Source organism: Struthio camelus, chromosome Z, assembly GCF_040807025.1.
Source record: "Struthio camelus isolate bStrCam1 chromosome Z, bStrCam1.hap1, whole genome shotgun sequence".
NCBI lineage: Eukaryota > Metazoa > Chordata > Aves > Struthioniformes > Struthionidae > Struthio > Struthio camelus.
Genome location: NC_090982.1, coordinates 62,166,113 through 62,182,223, shown reverse-complemented (window position 1 = coordinate 62,182,223; position 16,111 = coordinate 62,166,113). Strand labels below are relative to the sequence as shown.

Here is a 16,111-nt window from a genome sequence, read left to right as displayed (position 1 = left end):
TTCAGTTGATCAGCGTAGATGGGAAAATGAAAGAATAACTCAACAGTTTTGCTTGCAAAGCTATTTATGGTCTTTAAGATCAACAGTGGAAAAAAAAAAACATGATCAGCAACAGGGTCAATTCAAAGGTGTACAAGGGTAGATCAGGCATAATTTAATGACTGATTTAATTAAAGGAAAACTGTCGTGAGGTAGCCAAGTAATATACCTTTAAAGAGAGAACAAGAGAAGCCTCACAAATATTAAACCAAGATGGAGCAGGGGATAAGTAGAAAATACTAAATGGAAATTAAATATATATGTATTTCTGTATTTTCCCCTTTCAAAAGGATCAAGCCCAGGTTTTCCAAGGAACTGAATCAAAAAGGAGAAATAGATGTAAAAGCACAGTAAGAAACCTTCAAAATAGCCAGGAGACAGCTGAACCTAAGTGAATAAGTCACATGGCATCATCAGAAGGCAGTAAGTGTACAACGCAAGAAGAAATTTGACAATACAGAACTTTAGATCAAAAAACACCCACAGTACATTTGTCTTGCTTTAGTGTAGAGACTGAAGTAAAAATGGTTTCCCTCTATGGCTACCCAAAGTCCTCACCCAGCTGTGCTCTTCAAAAGCTGAAAGGTGAATCAGGAAGGTGGGTTCTTCTTGAGAAGACGGGAGAAGGGAGCCGAGGTCTGTCCTCTCACAGAGGGGTGGAAAAAAGGCAGTCTGCCCAGGAAAATAACTGACATACATTTCCAAATCATGAAGCTACTCCAGCGTGTGTCCACCCTGGGAGGAACTGCAGAAATGAAAACCTAAAGATGGAGAGGTTTGAGCAAAGCTTTTCTAGTGCTAGATCAGAAACACCATCCCCATGGAAGTCAAAGACTCCCAAAACATTCATTCTCACAAATTTCTTTCAGATGTTAACTAGTTTCCTGATCTCCTCGGAATGTCTCTTGAGAAGTTGATGTGCCTAAAATGTCTACTTTTGATTTGTTTCCTGTATCTCAGATGTGAGCCTGAGGTGTTTGTGGTGTACAGTTCTCCTTCATTTTAATTCCAAGAGGAAAAAAATTGGTGGTTTGCCTCCACGTTTGCTCTGATTGGGCCTATGAGACTGACTGTGTTTTATGTAGTATCTGAAGAACAAGATGATTTCGCTCTGGATCTTTACATTATTTGTTATTTCAAAACCAATATATTTTTGTTCCTTTTGAATTCTGTACACCATTAACTCTCCCCATAACTGTAAGGACATTCGCCTTATAATATATCCAGAATTTATACAACTAGGTGTGTTGATGCGTATTTTTCACTAATGAAACATTACTGTCTTAACAGATGAGTTTCCTCTGTACTCAGATATTAATTATTTTAATTAAAACATTTTAATAACAAAAGCAATATCTGCTCCTGCTTTTCCTCTGATCCAAATCAGATGAACTAATAAATGCATAGAAGAAGCCGAGTAACTGCAGAGATTGTGACAAGTAACAGATTGCTCACTAGGAAGGGGGCTTTTCTTCACAGCTGTATTCTCTGATAAGGCAGTAAAATAGAGAAGAATATGGTAAACCAATACCTTTGCATACATTATCATCACCACTTATGCCTTAAGAACATTATCATGTCAATAACTAAGTCTTTAAAAAAGTCAAATCCACTACCAAGCATTAGCATCACTTTAATTTATTCTGTAACAGATTTCTCAGAATAAAAAAAAATCATATTTCATTTTGTTAGAGTTATTTACAAACGGAATACTACTAGTGTTTACTGCGGCAAATGGCAGCACTTTTTTATACTATTTTATACTGCTATTGCTTGACTAGCCAAATCAATAATCCATTACAAATAAAATGACCAATGCTGTACTTTCTCACAGATAATCAGTCGGCATTCAAATGTAGCATAAACCCAGGGCTGTAAGAATCAGCCAACACGTGATATTTCTCTTCCCATATACACAATGTTTTTAAAAGACGATTGTTACCTATATGCAATAGATAGAGCACAGCGTTTATCAAAAGCCCAGATAATCCCAGGTAATGACGTGAAGCCGTTGACAGATTCCCTAGGTAATATCACTGAACATATTATTTTCACCCTATCTCTTCCTTTGATCCAATAGTTCCCCCTGGCATTAGAGAGAAAATCCTAACAGACAAGCCTCAGATAAAACACACCTACTTAAGCTGTCCTAATACCCCTAACTCCTGTTTTTTCCTTCCACTGCAACTGTGGAGGCTCCTCTGGATTTTTTTCCCTCTCAGATTTAGATGCTATATTCAGTGCACTCTTTCACCCAGCTCTGAACTGACCCTGTCACGGTGGAAATTGCTGCGACTTTGCAATTTGAAATGCACTTCCACGGCAATCCTGAGAATCAGAATGACTATAAATGGTGCATATGATTGAACAGTGCACAGCACGTACTCTACTATGGAGTAATAACATTTCAAAATAAAAAAAATATTTCATGAAAGCTTTTAATTGCCCACACAGTCCTCTAAATTAATCATCTCATTTCATATAAAAACTCTTCATGTTGGCTACATTTTTTTTGTCTTAATCTTAAACTTTTATTTGCTTAGTCCTGCTTCTAACTCGAAATAGAGCAAAGACCATGAATAATCACTGTAACTTTTAATCAACACTGAAGTAAAAACAGAAAGCCCAAAGCATATACATCTACATTAAGAGCAGGTGCATCCAACACAACTAATCAAAGCACAGGATACTAAGAATTAATTAATAAAACTGTGCTCCTAGTGAAGGTATCTGTACAATAATAAAGCTAACTGGTGATTATTACTTCAGTGGTTAATCAGCCATTAACTCTCCTTACTGAAACTGTATTCCAGTACTGTGCAAACTACTTCCCTTGTAAACGGGAGGAAACAACTTCTTATTTTCCTTCTTCTAAACGGTGACTGTTACTCTCTTTGTTCCAATGTAATGAAGGTGGGAGGGAAGATAAAAAATGTTAAAAATGAAAAAATCCCTTATATTTGAAATCTCTGACTCCCACTGGCTTCAAAAAAAAGACATTAGGTTAGGCTTAACCTCACCAGGAGGAGCTTACCAGAGTGAGTAACGGTCTTGGGGAGGCAAAAAAAAAAAAAAAGGAAAAAACCCCCCACACATCTCCGCCAGCATCTTACAGGAGATACGGCCTTCCTCACCCAGCACGCCACTGCATATGAGTGAAAAAGAGACCTCCCTTTACTAACGGTCCCATTTTGTCTTTCTACTTTTGCATTTGCAGTCAATGAAATACAGTAACTAATCCAATGTCATAATGAAGAATAACGGACCAAAATAATGCTCTGTGTGGTGCCAATGCACCTGCAGGTGCTGGTGATTCTAAGCAGGCTTTTTAATGATGTATTTACAATAGTGCCAGGAAGCAGAGTTATAATGTCTAAATGGAAATTTATTTAGATGACTGTATCTGTTCACGATCGCTATTCAGCAAAACTTGCTAGTGGCATTTTCAGAACCAGCCTTGAAAATCGCTCTAAATCCTAGCAGATTAAGGAAAATATTTGTGAACTGTGAAAACGAGCAGATCTGACAAATGCCAGACAAAAGCAATACACGGTACAATAGAGAACCAACCACCTATCACATGAGTTATAAGCATCCATACTTTCTGAAGTTCATATGAAGCCCTCCACTGTTAACCAATACAGAAAATAATTTCTGTTCGGCTGACAGAACAGAAAGAAATTTGCAAACTGGCCACCGATGCCTATCTTTGGGAACACAGACCTTTTTCTTTTTCATCATTATAGATGTAAAGCCAGTGTCACTCCCCACCATTTCCTTAATTTCTCTAGTTCACGTTACTCTCCTAACTCTCTGTTATCCAGAAAAAAAGTAGATGCAAATGTCTGTCTGCCTGATAAACTGCTATGCCCATGACACATTTATCCTAAGAAAAGCTTGCTCACTGTAAGCATAAATGCATTTATGCATTGTAAAGCACATCGTGCTCAAACTAGAAGAACTCAACATAGGAACGTGTCATCAAAAACTCTTGGTTTTGTTTCCTGCTAGCTGGAACAAGGGTTGGCAGATGTTGGTTTGAAAGGGTCATTGGTTTACGAGAGCCGGGGAATACTCTGATAAACATTTTACATTTAGTGGTAGGGAAGAGGCGACTATCTTATTTTCTTTCCCATCTAGAAGTCTGAGGAGGAGGCAAAGTTACTTGGACTGGGTGCAAAATCTGAGATTCTTCAGTGAAAAGATTATGGACAGAACTTCCCTAAACTGCTCACAGTTCCAGTCACACCACAGATAGAGAGTAATGCTCCCTGGACACCTGTGGCCTGTTAGTTTGCTGTTATTATGCTGTCATATTATTCATTTATTTATTTTATCAGTAATTCATCATCATTCCTTTATCTAAGCATTTATACTTGTATAGTATAGTGGTTTGATTCTGCATCTGCTAGGAAAGTATGACATGCCATACATCTGTGACAATGTAAAAGTGGTTCAAACAAGGGAAACAGGCCTGTATAGCGAGAACAGATGTATCCATCATAGGGAAAGAGTTATGCCCTCACTGAAATACTGTCAGAATAGATTACAAAATTAATGGCAAGCCTTACTTTTCAGCACTGACATACATTTAACCAAGCCAAAGCTCTGGAATAACTAGTTATTTCAAATCCTGTATATCACAATATATTATTGGCTGCCATTTCTTGGAAATATTAATAGTATAAGACAAAATGACTAGTCAAACTTTGAAAGAGTCTTAAAATCTTGGATTGATTAAATCCATGGATGAAATGCACAGGAAGAAATGTACTTAGCTGTGACAAAAAGTGATTGAATTATGTTCATTCCAAGATTTAATGACATTCATTAATACGTTCACTGTGAAAATAATTTTACTTTGTGCCAAGGAGCTCACATCGCTTTGATACAAGATGCAAAATTCAGAGCAACGAATATTCAAATAATGAAGAGGTACATTTCAATAAATGGAAGCTCGTAGATCATAACTTAACTGTGTTGCAGAATTAACCAAATACAGACCTTGAGGAGAGTGCAGCATCACATTTTAAAAGTTCAGTTTGGTTAAAAAACTGCATTTGACTCACTAATTTAAACAGCAATGTATCATCAGCCGTAGATGCCAAGGAGTGAGGACGGGGAAAAGCAGAGGTGAGAGCCAAATTAAAGGTGTGAAATCACCATGGCCCTCAGGCTTTTCCTTTGCGAGGTACTTCCTTCTTTTGGCCATTTTTGTAAGATTATAAATGTATGTGACATGAACACTAAAATCACTGATCTGCGATAGGATAGGCAGAGCCAGAATATAACCTGCAGTGCATAAAAGAGCAGCCCAGAGATTTTAAACTATTTTAGACAATCAAGGGGAAGAGAAATACCCTATGGGCCAGAGATTTGAAGATAACTGCAAGCACACAATTATTTGAGGCTTATGTCTGTAGGCAGACAAAAAATATAGGCATACTTGGACATGGTATTAAAGCACGTTTGTAACTGAGCAGCTAACAAGGACCTTAATGCTTACTCATAGTCTTCATAAGTACATATGTTTTCCCAATCGTGGGCTGCAATTTCAGTCATTTAAATAAAAGAGTGTTTCCCAATATCCACTGTACTCATCGGATTCAAAAGAAGCAAGCGCAGCTCAAGCCTTCAAGAAAGTGTCATATTCTGGCAACAAATGTCTGTCTCAAAAAGTGGCCTAGGACTTTACTAGTCATATATGCACTTATATCTTTGACACTGTTCCAAGACATACGAGTATAGTTACGTCCATCTAACTAAAAAAAGTAATAAATAAGTATTACGGTACTTACAGAGCTCTCAGAAGATGAGTTGGTTATAAGAGCATTTGGCCATGCTGGAAACACGTACAAACACCAAGCCTCTCAGCTGTGTACTGCAATGCAGTGACTTCATGTTGGCTTGTATTGAATTTTTTACTCAGGTTAAAGCTGCATAACTGAAACTGGTTATTGAATTCTCCTAACCCCAGGTTAAACGGTTAACTCTTAAAAGTGAAGAGTGAACATGTAAGTTAACATTGTCCAGTAGTTTGCAGTCATCAGTAAAGCTGCATGCTGAAACAACACGAAACAGGAAAAACTGGATCATCAAAACTTCCTACATGGTGCTAATGCTCTCCCTGTTAGCACAACCTTCTGTCACTGCAAGATGATTTGGGAACCCAGAAAAGGAGTGTAGCTGTGACCCTACCTTAAACTACTGGCTTCTAGCAGAAGCCCCTAACAGCTCACAGAACTGAATATGCTGCGTTTCATTAACGGTTCCAGTCTGTGCTCCCAGTTCCTAGCTTGTGACAAGCCCAGGACGTTCCATGTGGCGTGTTTAATCCAGTTCATAACAGACAAAAATTATATTGCACACTCTCTCTCCTGTTCCTTTCTTTCCCTCAAAAACCAAAACCAAGCATACCATCTCTACTGATTCAAGTAACATAGCTCCTTAGAATGTATAAGGATCTTTCTCCTAATTTTCCTCCCCCAGATAATTATGTCTGGAAGCCAAGCAGAGAAAGCACTGCAGTAGTAATAGTTTAATGCCATTGGAAGGGAATTGAACTGTACCAAAGGTGAACAGCATGCATGATAGCATTTGTATTTCTGGCATCTTCTTCTGAAGAAATAAGGCGTTAATCCTCCATGCAAGTTTTCGTCTTGCTCAGGAATATTTAGCGCACATTTCAGTGACTACAGCTCTATTTCTAAATACTTCTATTGCTGCTAAAAAGATTTATTACTACTATTAACCATAAGCACAATGGACTCTCACTGCTATTTCAGTGATATTCCTCACACTCTAAGATCTGCTGTGATTCCAGTAAGTGTTTTTAACCTAGATTCATTTCTTGTGAATATAGTAATTTTAAAATCCATTTCTAAAAATCATTTCAAGATCTGTGCTGCTTTCAATAAGATTACCATTCATACTATGGACAAGATTCCATATTTAAAAAATCAGTACTAAGTCTCTTCCTCTACCTTTGAAGTCCAAAATCATAAACCCCCTCCAAAATTTTAAGAATTTCTCCATAATAAAAATATATAAAGGAGTACCCCTGGAAGTTTCAACTCATAGCAGCACATCTTCCACCACTTGCACATAACAGTAAAATACAGAGAAGCAGAGCATGGTTTTCTTTTAATTTATACCATTTATTGTCTATTATATCATTACCAATCTGGTACCCTGCTACCAACTGAAATGTGACCAGAAAAAACTCGCTCACTTTCTCCTGCTGTATTCTATGCAGGCACACACAATAACCTTCTTACCTGTATATAAAGACCTATAATAATATTTAACAACAAGAGAAAAAAGTGTTATAAACAGGTTCCTACTTACAGGAATGAGTTTTTTCAACTGCTATGTAAGTATGGTTTTGTGCCCATTAATCATGATTCAGACCTTTTTATAAATAAATGTCAAATATATAGCTAAGTGTTCCTGTCTTCTGCATGACAGTATACAGAGGAACCATGCTGTCAGAAGTATCACTGGAATTGAATTGAGTAGATAAAAGTAAACCATAATGCTTGAAGTAGACATTTTTCAAAAAAAAAACTTAACATTCAGACATTTAAGAAGAAATGCAAATAAAATCAGCTAGTCAGTATTAGACTTTCCCAAGTTTTGGATTTCAGCCTCAAAATAAATTTTAGTTAAGCTAGTTATAAGTGTAATATAGCCCTACATAAACAACGCTGGTAGAAAAAGTTTTAATGAATTTACAGAGGGGAATAACCTCAGTTCACTAAGATCAATACACTGATTTTTCATGGCCTTTTTTCAAGCTTACAAGCGCATTTCCTTACAGCAGCCAAAAAAAAAAGTTAGGATAAAACGCTGATTCAACCAATGGCTAGCAAAGGCCAAATCTTCAGCTTCCACATTAAAATACAGTCCCCCCAAAAGATCAGAAAGCTAAGAAAACTCCTCTTCTACAGATCATTGTATCTCTATTTATCTGACTTACACAGAGAATTTATAGCAACTTCAAAGATGAGAAAGCAAAAGACTATCATAAACGTTGACAATCAAAGAGAACTTAACATAAAATTTTGCTTAAGATCATTTAAGTCTTAACCTCTGCAACACGAGAAATCTCTCTCTCTAAAAGGGAAGTTTGTTGTTGCTCCAGTAACAAGTTACAGGAAGGAAACCTATCAAAACATGCATGAGAAGAAGCACAATCTGCGAATAATAATTTAATTCCAGATTTGTACATACATGTCCCGAAGGATGTGTATTAGGAGTCTCCTGAATTAATGAAGTGCCCAAGCACTTTGGAGAATTCCACCAGGCATGTACGATGCCTGAATACTTACAAAATGCTTCCCTCAGAGCCAGATCCTGCAGTCCATTACTCACTGTCATTTCGTGGCACCGTCTCAGAGTTCTACAGAAGCAAGGAAGAATCCATACAGGCTCAGGAGGAGAACAAATAGCTCAAGCTATATCACTTTGCCCAAACGAATTTAGACCCTAGTTTGTGTGCAAACTAGCAAGCCTGTGCAAAATCCATGAGTTCAGAACACTGTGTTCTTTAAAGGTGTACTCAAATGCAGTAACTGTAATATATTTTTTGGTTACAGGAAGCTAAAAATGTTATAAGTAATGAGGTGTTAACAAAGAGGTTTTTTTCAAATTACAGAAATCAGAAAAATTTTAGTTGAGGGACCGTTGGAGGTCACTAGTCCAACCTCCTGCTCTAAGGAGTGCTAGCTTCAAAGTGAGGTCACTTTGCTCAGGGCCTCGTTCAAGCAACTTTTGAAAATCTCCAGAAGACCCCACAACCTTTCTGGGTAATGCGTCCCAGTGGCTGACCACCTCACTATGAACTTTTTTATTTATATGCAAACAGAATTTCCCTGTCGCAACTTGTGACCTCTTGTGCTCCTCTCAGAAAAATCTGACTTCTTCTCTTAATCCTCCCCTTGCAAAATTAGGTAGCCAAATACTACTGTCAGATCCCCTCTTAGACTTTTCTCCAAGCTAAACAAGCCCAGTTCCCTCAGCTTCTTCTTACATGTCATGTATTCCAGCCCTCTTAAACACCTTAGTGGTCCTTTATTGAACTTGCTCAAATTCATTAATCTCTCTCTTGTACCAGGCGGCTCCACAACTGGACAAAGCATGCTAGATGTGGTCTCATAAGCTTGGAGTAAAGGGAAATAAATCACTCCTCTCTCCCTAGTGGCTACATTCGTGCTAATACAGCCCAGAACGCAGTCAGCTTTCATTGCTGAAGGGTGCACTGCTGACCCATGTTCAACTTGTTGCCTAGGAGGACCCTTACATCCTGTTCTGCAGAGCTGCTTGCCACCTAAGCAGATACTCCCCAACCTGAACCAGTGATTTATCATGATACTTGAGGTTTTTGGATAGAAGAAATTCTCTCTCTATGGCTAATCAACTAAGAATCTCTCTTTCATGTAAAGATTATTTCTGTTTGCGTTCCTGTACTATGAGCCCTAATTATGGACTGCGATACCGCTGTAGGTAAGTAATATATTAAGTAACACAGAACAAAAAGATTGTTTATGCTCAAGAGAGCATTCAGTCTAAATTTTAGACAAGAGGTGATATATGGGTGCAAAACAGAACAGAGAGAATACAAGGAAGCAACGAAAAAGCAGTGGCCTTTGGAAAAGATGATAGTCATAGCATATGAGTGGCTTACTAGTTGTCAGGTTTTGTTGGCATGAATGCAAAGGAACGTTTAAAGAAGATAATCACTTAATCCTATGACATTTAAATGGATTTTTTTTCCAGTACTGAGGAGCTAAAGTGAAAAAAGGATGAAGGTATCTGTTCGAAAACATGCCAACGAGTGCAAAGAAGGCTGGCATCATGGGCCAGTCAGAAGCAGGAGACAGCCTCTGTCCACTGATAACAACTGTAATAGCTGTGTGACTATCAAGGGCTCTACAAGCGAAGGTAAGCCAGAAGGCAAGCCCTTACAGATCGCATGGCAGAGCCAGTGAAGAGACGTTCAGAAGGAGCGGCAAGGCATCCTGAACAGACATAACTGGGACAGGATAACTTTGTCTAGCCTGGCAGAAAGGAAGCTTCTCTACTTTAGGTGCAAAGATGCTGAGAAAGGGGTAAAGTGTCTTATTTTTGTGATGGGAAGGAAAGGCCGTAATTCAAGTTAAGTTTTGAGGAAAAAAAAACTCTTAAAATTTAGGGATAGTCTGCATGTGGAGTCATAGAAATGGGGTTATTCAGACCTAGAGTAACAGGCAGGATAGCAACACAGTCCCAGTGATCAAGAAAGATGATAACTTGTGAAAACGTGAGAAGCAAGGAAGATTACGATTTCTATTTTAGCTGTTTTGTACTTTAATACGTTCATTATCGACAAGGTAAGATCAGGAAGGCAGAATGAGATTTTACGTCCAAAGAGGACAGAAGATGTGTGTTTTTTCAGCACAGAGATGAAACTGGTTTTGCTTTTATGGGTGAGATTACACAAACAGACGGAAAACTAAGGCAGACCACGAACAAGGCCTCTGGGACCCCTGCCTATCAAGGAAGCTGAAGGAAGCATTAGAGGTGCCTTCTGAAAATATCACCTGTAGAAACCATTAAAAAAGAAAAAAGAAGCTAAAAGAGAACAAGTTTTCAATAAGTGTGTGGAATTGGTAGCTGCCAGTTAAGAATGATGAAGATGGACTGTTGGCTCTAAGCTTTGGCTGGGTACTCAGGCAAAAGCAATTGCTGTGAAGTGTAAGAAGTCAAAGCAAACTGAAAAAAAGCTTAGGTCAGGTCTGAAAAAGAGGAACCCTTGAAAATGATTGTCAGCTACACATTCAGTGGGTTAGAAGACGAAAGAATAGACAGGATTCAGATACACAAGTGGGGTCAATGATAAGCTTTTTAAAGAATAGAAAAGATTAAGGCATGTTGACCAGCTGCTAGCAATAAGTTAAGAATAAAAGTATCCTGGCTTAAAGTGAGTGCAAAATATAGCAGTTTATGAAAAACAATTCACACAGCGAATGCTGCATATACACAGAATTAGAAGACACTACTAGGTTTAAATTTGAAAAAAACAGTAACGGTCTTTATAGAATGCCACATCAGGTCTCTAAGAATATAGATCATTCAAATGAAAATAAAGCCCTTCCAGAAAGGGATGAATTCTCCTTTACCTTAGATCTCTCATTAGAACAGGTGCTACAGAGGATTCATATCCTACAGAAAAAAATGTTTCAAAAGATTACATCTAAGCTCCGTAGGTAACAGCAAGAATTAAATGGGATCTGCAAATTAATCTTCTACCACGTAAGTTGTTGGCATCAGGGAAAAAAAAGTTACAAAAGGCAGGACACATCATCTTTTCAACACCAGTACTGAAATAGAATAGATACAGCCCAAAGAAGTGTAAGAAGAAATATAAATAGTAAGACATCCACAGAGAGAGAGAGTTGATGTGACTTCGCTCTACTTACTTCACACTTTATACGAACTCCAGCATATTCTTAAATATATGTTCTTGCTGTGATTAGATGCACACATTAAAAAGTTAATGCTTAGAAAGAATTCAGAAATTCTATTACAGCATTAGCTCAAGTGAATTTGACCTTTAAACCGCATCGAGATTTGTTTGTTCGCTTGACCGTGGTAATGATCTGCTATCAATGACTATGAAAAGACAGAGCCATTCCTTCATTCTTACTTCACTTTTCCCCACCACTACTTATACACAAGTGGTTATTTCAAAGATTAAAATAAGGGTGGAAAAGCAAAACCCATTTCTTCATTCCTCTTCCTTTAGGGCTGGAGGTTTTTAAGAACAGGCTAGACAAACGGTCTGTGTTAGATATAGTTTACATTGCAATGGGAGTGAGAAAGTGGACTAGAAATTTCCCACAGTTCCTTCCAGCCCTCTTTTCTGATTCTACCACCACTCACCTTCCAACAAACGTGTCCATTCGAGAAGGTTAGTGACTCAGGAGAGAAATCACTGCCAGCACTAAAGGATTATTACCATCTTAGCCTCTAAGATTTTTCCATGTCTTCTAATTCTCTTATGACAATTTGAGGCTAAAACGTTCAGTTTGAGGCACCGAGGACTGCAACTTCTTTGTGATTTGGTTAACATTAGTTAGCAGCCATGACACTGGCAGCAGATAGGTATCTCTTTATTACCGGTAAGAAAACATTTTTTCCATCTCTTTCTTGGGAAGCTTTGCCACGAGAGAAAATTCTTTTAGTTCACCTATCAGAGGGTATCTGTTGCAGCATTAATTCCTTCAAATTGGAATCATAAAAAAGCAGGATTTCAACTAAAAACATGAAGACCTGCTGCACTTCTTAGATCCCATTCCTAGTGAAATCGTATCATGTGGTCTTCAGAAAAGGAAAGGTGCTACGAATTTGTAATTTGTCAATTATAGCCCCTTACATCTGCCTACAGAGAAATAAAAATAAAAACCCTCTGTACAAATCTTGAAAAGACAAAACCTAGTTGGTACGGTGAGTCTCACATGAGTTTCATCATCCAGGAAATTCCAAAATCCCTAGAGGATTAACTTAAATCAGTCCAGTTCTGAGCTACATGTAAAACCAAGATACAGGTAGAACAAAATTAAAACCATGCCCTTAGGCCAGAGACTACAACCTCAGAAACGTACACTCCTGTCTCACTGGGGCCGGCACCCAAGAGGTCAGCGTGGATCTATGTATGGGCAGGAGTTGGCAAGTACAGGCAGGTTTTAGAGCAGGGAAAGTAAGCCTTTCCCTTGTTCCTAGCAGTGTGCCTATAATCTTGCCAGAGTATAAGCAAGTCCACTTCTGAACTTATTAAAAAAAAAAAAATCCTTAGAGAAGAAAAAGATAGATGATTTATATTATTTAACCTAAAAGGTATGAAGAAACCAGCTCATGAATTCTAATCAGCACTTTCATTGTATGCCTTCACTGACTGACAAGCTGCTGCTGGATCAATCAACAGCAATCGCAAGCTCATACAAGGGTCAGTACAGAGGGAATTTGGGACTCTGACCTGGTGCAAGTGAGACAAGTCGTGCAACATGGAGATTTTGCATACTGTCATATGAATATGAATACTGGTATATGCTTTTAGGTAGCTCGTGTCCCCTGGTAAACCACAGTGGCATGGGGGATAAGAAATCCATTTTTACAATTAGTAATCGAGTCAATGGATGCTTTTTAGTGACAAATTAGCATGTTCTTACTGTGTTCTTTTAATAGTCTAGAAAATCACGTGAAAAATAAGTATTGCACATGTGTACATACGTACTGATTCCACTTTATAACTGCTAGCCCTGGTCTCATGACTTCAGTATTCTAATAACATTAAAGCCCTCTAGATTATGAAATTATAATCATGAAAAAATTATGCCTGTCTAAAGGACCCCAGTTAGGATGCAATTAGGATGGGAAATCACAACAGTAAAGTACTTAAAATGCATGGCTGTGAAGGCCTAGTTACGATCATATTAAAATGCTTCCACTAAACATTCACTGCCCTGATGAATATTTTGTATCACCGGAATTACGGTTATTCTGTCTGCAAGGAGGGTATATTTATATTGGGCATAGGTATTATATTCATCACTGTATTAAAGGATTGCAATCTATAATACATTTCTATTACCAATAGGCATGTAATATCATTCGTTTTGTAGAATTATTGATGAAACCACAACATGTTGCAATGCCTTTTATATACAGAAAAGAAAGATAAGATTGCTTAGCTCAATTTCCCCCCCTTTTTTCTGTGTTAATCCTTTAACACAGAATCAAGTATTTGTTAATACCACAATACAGAGGCTAGTGCTATATTATTACAAAAGGAAGATATGGGGGTATTCATTACAACTTCCATATTTTAGGCATGAGAATACACTACTCATCTAAGCCTTTCAGAGTTGTTTCCCTAATTTTCTCTGCAAGTATCATCTACATATACATAATATTTGGAATTTACCAGCTGCTGTGATGAATTTCAATTAACTATGGACAGAGTCATTCCAAAGTATCTCAAGAAAATGTCTTAAGAAGTCCAGTGATTGCGGAACCCTCAACCTTCTTCTAGACAGGAGCCATATCTTAATATATGGCTCCATCTTCACATCCACTTGCTACTGCAGGGACAACACTCCCCACTCACAGTCACAGAGCACCTCCACAATGCATACAGCAACTGTTAAAGTGAAATATTTTTAGAAAACGTAATATATATTTCCCCTCAAATTTCAATTCTGTCTTGCAGGTGTAACAAAGAAAAAGAGTTAAGGCCACGTTCTTCACAGCCGTAACGTGATAATCAGAGATGTCAAGAACACCAATGCTTTAGAATCGCTCAAACACTAGAAGGTCCATTTCCCAGGATAACATTTAATGCAAGTGGAAGGGGCTGCACATGCAGCTCAGTCAGCTATTGAACGTGTAAGCAACTTGAAGAGGTTGCAGAGAGAGTGGCTACCCTTATATTGCTATCATCTTGGGTAACAAAATCAATTTTGACAATTCAGCTTTTGGGGAAAGTGAGTGGGTAAAACAAAAGAGGTTATCAGGAACTTAAAAAGGAGGGTGAGATACATCATTTTTGTTCTAGCAATAGAGAGGACTTGTAAAATTGATTAACAGAGTTTAAATATGTTCAAACCTCAGCTGCTAAATATTGGGTAATAAAATCACATTAAAAGCAAATTCTGCACCACAGTTTTCATAAAATTTGTTCAGTATTAGTATCTGCACTGACACAGTAACATTTAGAGATACCATTTTTTTGCGTGTTTTAGTTTCTCTCTCCCTCTCCTCTTTGAATTACTTACTGAGCTCCAAAATGGCTGTCAATAGACACGCTTATGCACCTTCTTTCTGTAAAAGGTCCCTATGAGAACTCATTGGTCTAAGCCATGGCAAATATGACATTTATGAATTTGTGTAACCAAGAGTACCAAACATTTTTTGCATGCAGCCTCTTTAACCATAAAGAGTTGGATGATTTAATTTATGTTATTAGAAGTTTAATTGCTCCACCATACAAATAGCTAAGGCAGTTTGTTTCCAACAAAGCTGATGTAACGGCAAGGAATGTCTCAAAGAGCCCAGACAGGTGAGAACTCTGCTCCCACTTCCACTCATGACTCACTGACACGAAGGGAGATTTGGAGGTATAAATGAGGACGACCATTGCCCACTTATTAAAACCAACAGAGTCAAACTGCTCGTATCAGTGTCAGGAATCCAACCTGATGTGGCCTTAATGTTCTACTAAGAGACCTTCTGTCACAGTTTGTGTTATTTAAAATTCTGAATCTAGTTTTTATGCATTTAATATCTGAGGGTACTTTTAACTGATCAGGAGCAAAGGGATAAAGATCAGGACATGAGAGAAACTAAAATAAAGTTAAAATGGGATTGTTGCAACTGAGAACCACGCACTATAAAGGTACAAAGAAGAAAACAGCACATCTGCTGTCAGGCGAAAGTTCTTATATATTTTACACGAAGCCCTCCTTCTTTTCTGTAATAGTCTGAGCCCCTTCAGGCCGAAACCTGTATATACATCCATATATTCCATTTTCTGTCATGTCCCAAACCCCTACACTTCTACCTCCCCTTTTCCAAGGGCAATCACTTATACTCTCTTTTCCTGTAGCCCAGCCCTGTGAAATCCTTGCTTTATCCTGGATTATCCTGGGCCTGCCCAGGAAGAAAAGCGCAGGCCTGCCTGCAGTGCTGTCACCCTCACCAAGGCACCCAACGCCAGCTCAGCCTGCCTCGTCGCTGTGCTGCGGGAGGGAACAGGCAACGAGAAACAGCCCTTCCCCACAGCTGGCGGGATGCAGAAAGCGTACCCCAGCTGTGTCTCCAGCCATCTGTCCACTGGCTCTGTCCCCACTCACTCCAAGTACACACTGAACGTTCTGGGGGGCTAGAGAAGAAAGCAGTCGCTGGGAGAGCGGGACTGAAAGAGTCAGAAGAAAGAAAAGCTGGACAGAGATTTCCCTGGATTTCCTGCTTCCCTCAGATTGTATTCCACCTCTCCTCTGGGAAAGCTCCCACTCAGGGTGAGAACTGTTGCTGC

The 16,111-nt window shown here is 38.5% G+C and overlaps 1 protein-coding gene across 2 annotated transcripts in view; it reads right to left on the bottom strand.

Moving 5' to 3' along the window:
• The window catches only part of LOC104152945 (synaptic vesicle glycoprotein 2C), a 182,045-nt gene that overhangs the window by 68,493 nt on the left and 97,441 nt on the right, over window positions 1-16,111 (bottom strand). The gene's annotated exons all lie outside the window — the stretch shown is intronic.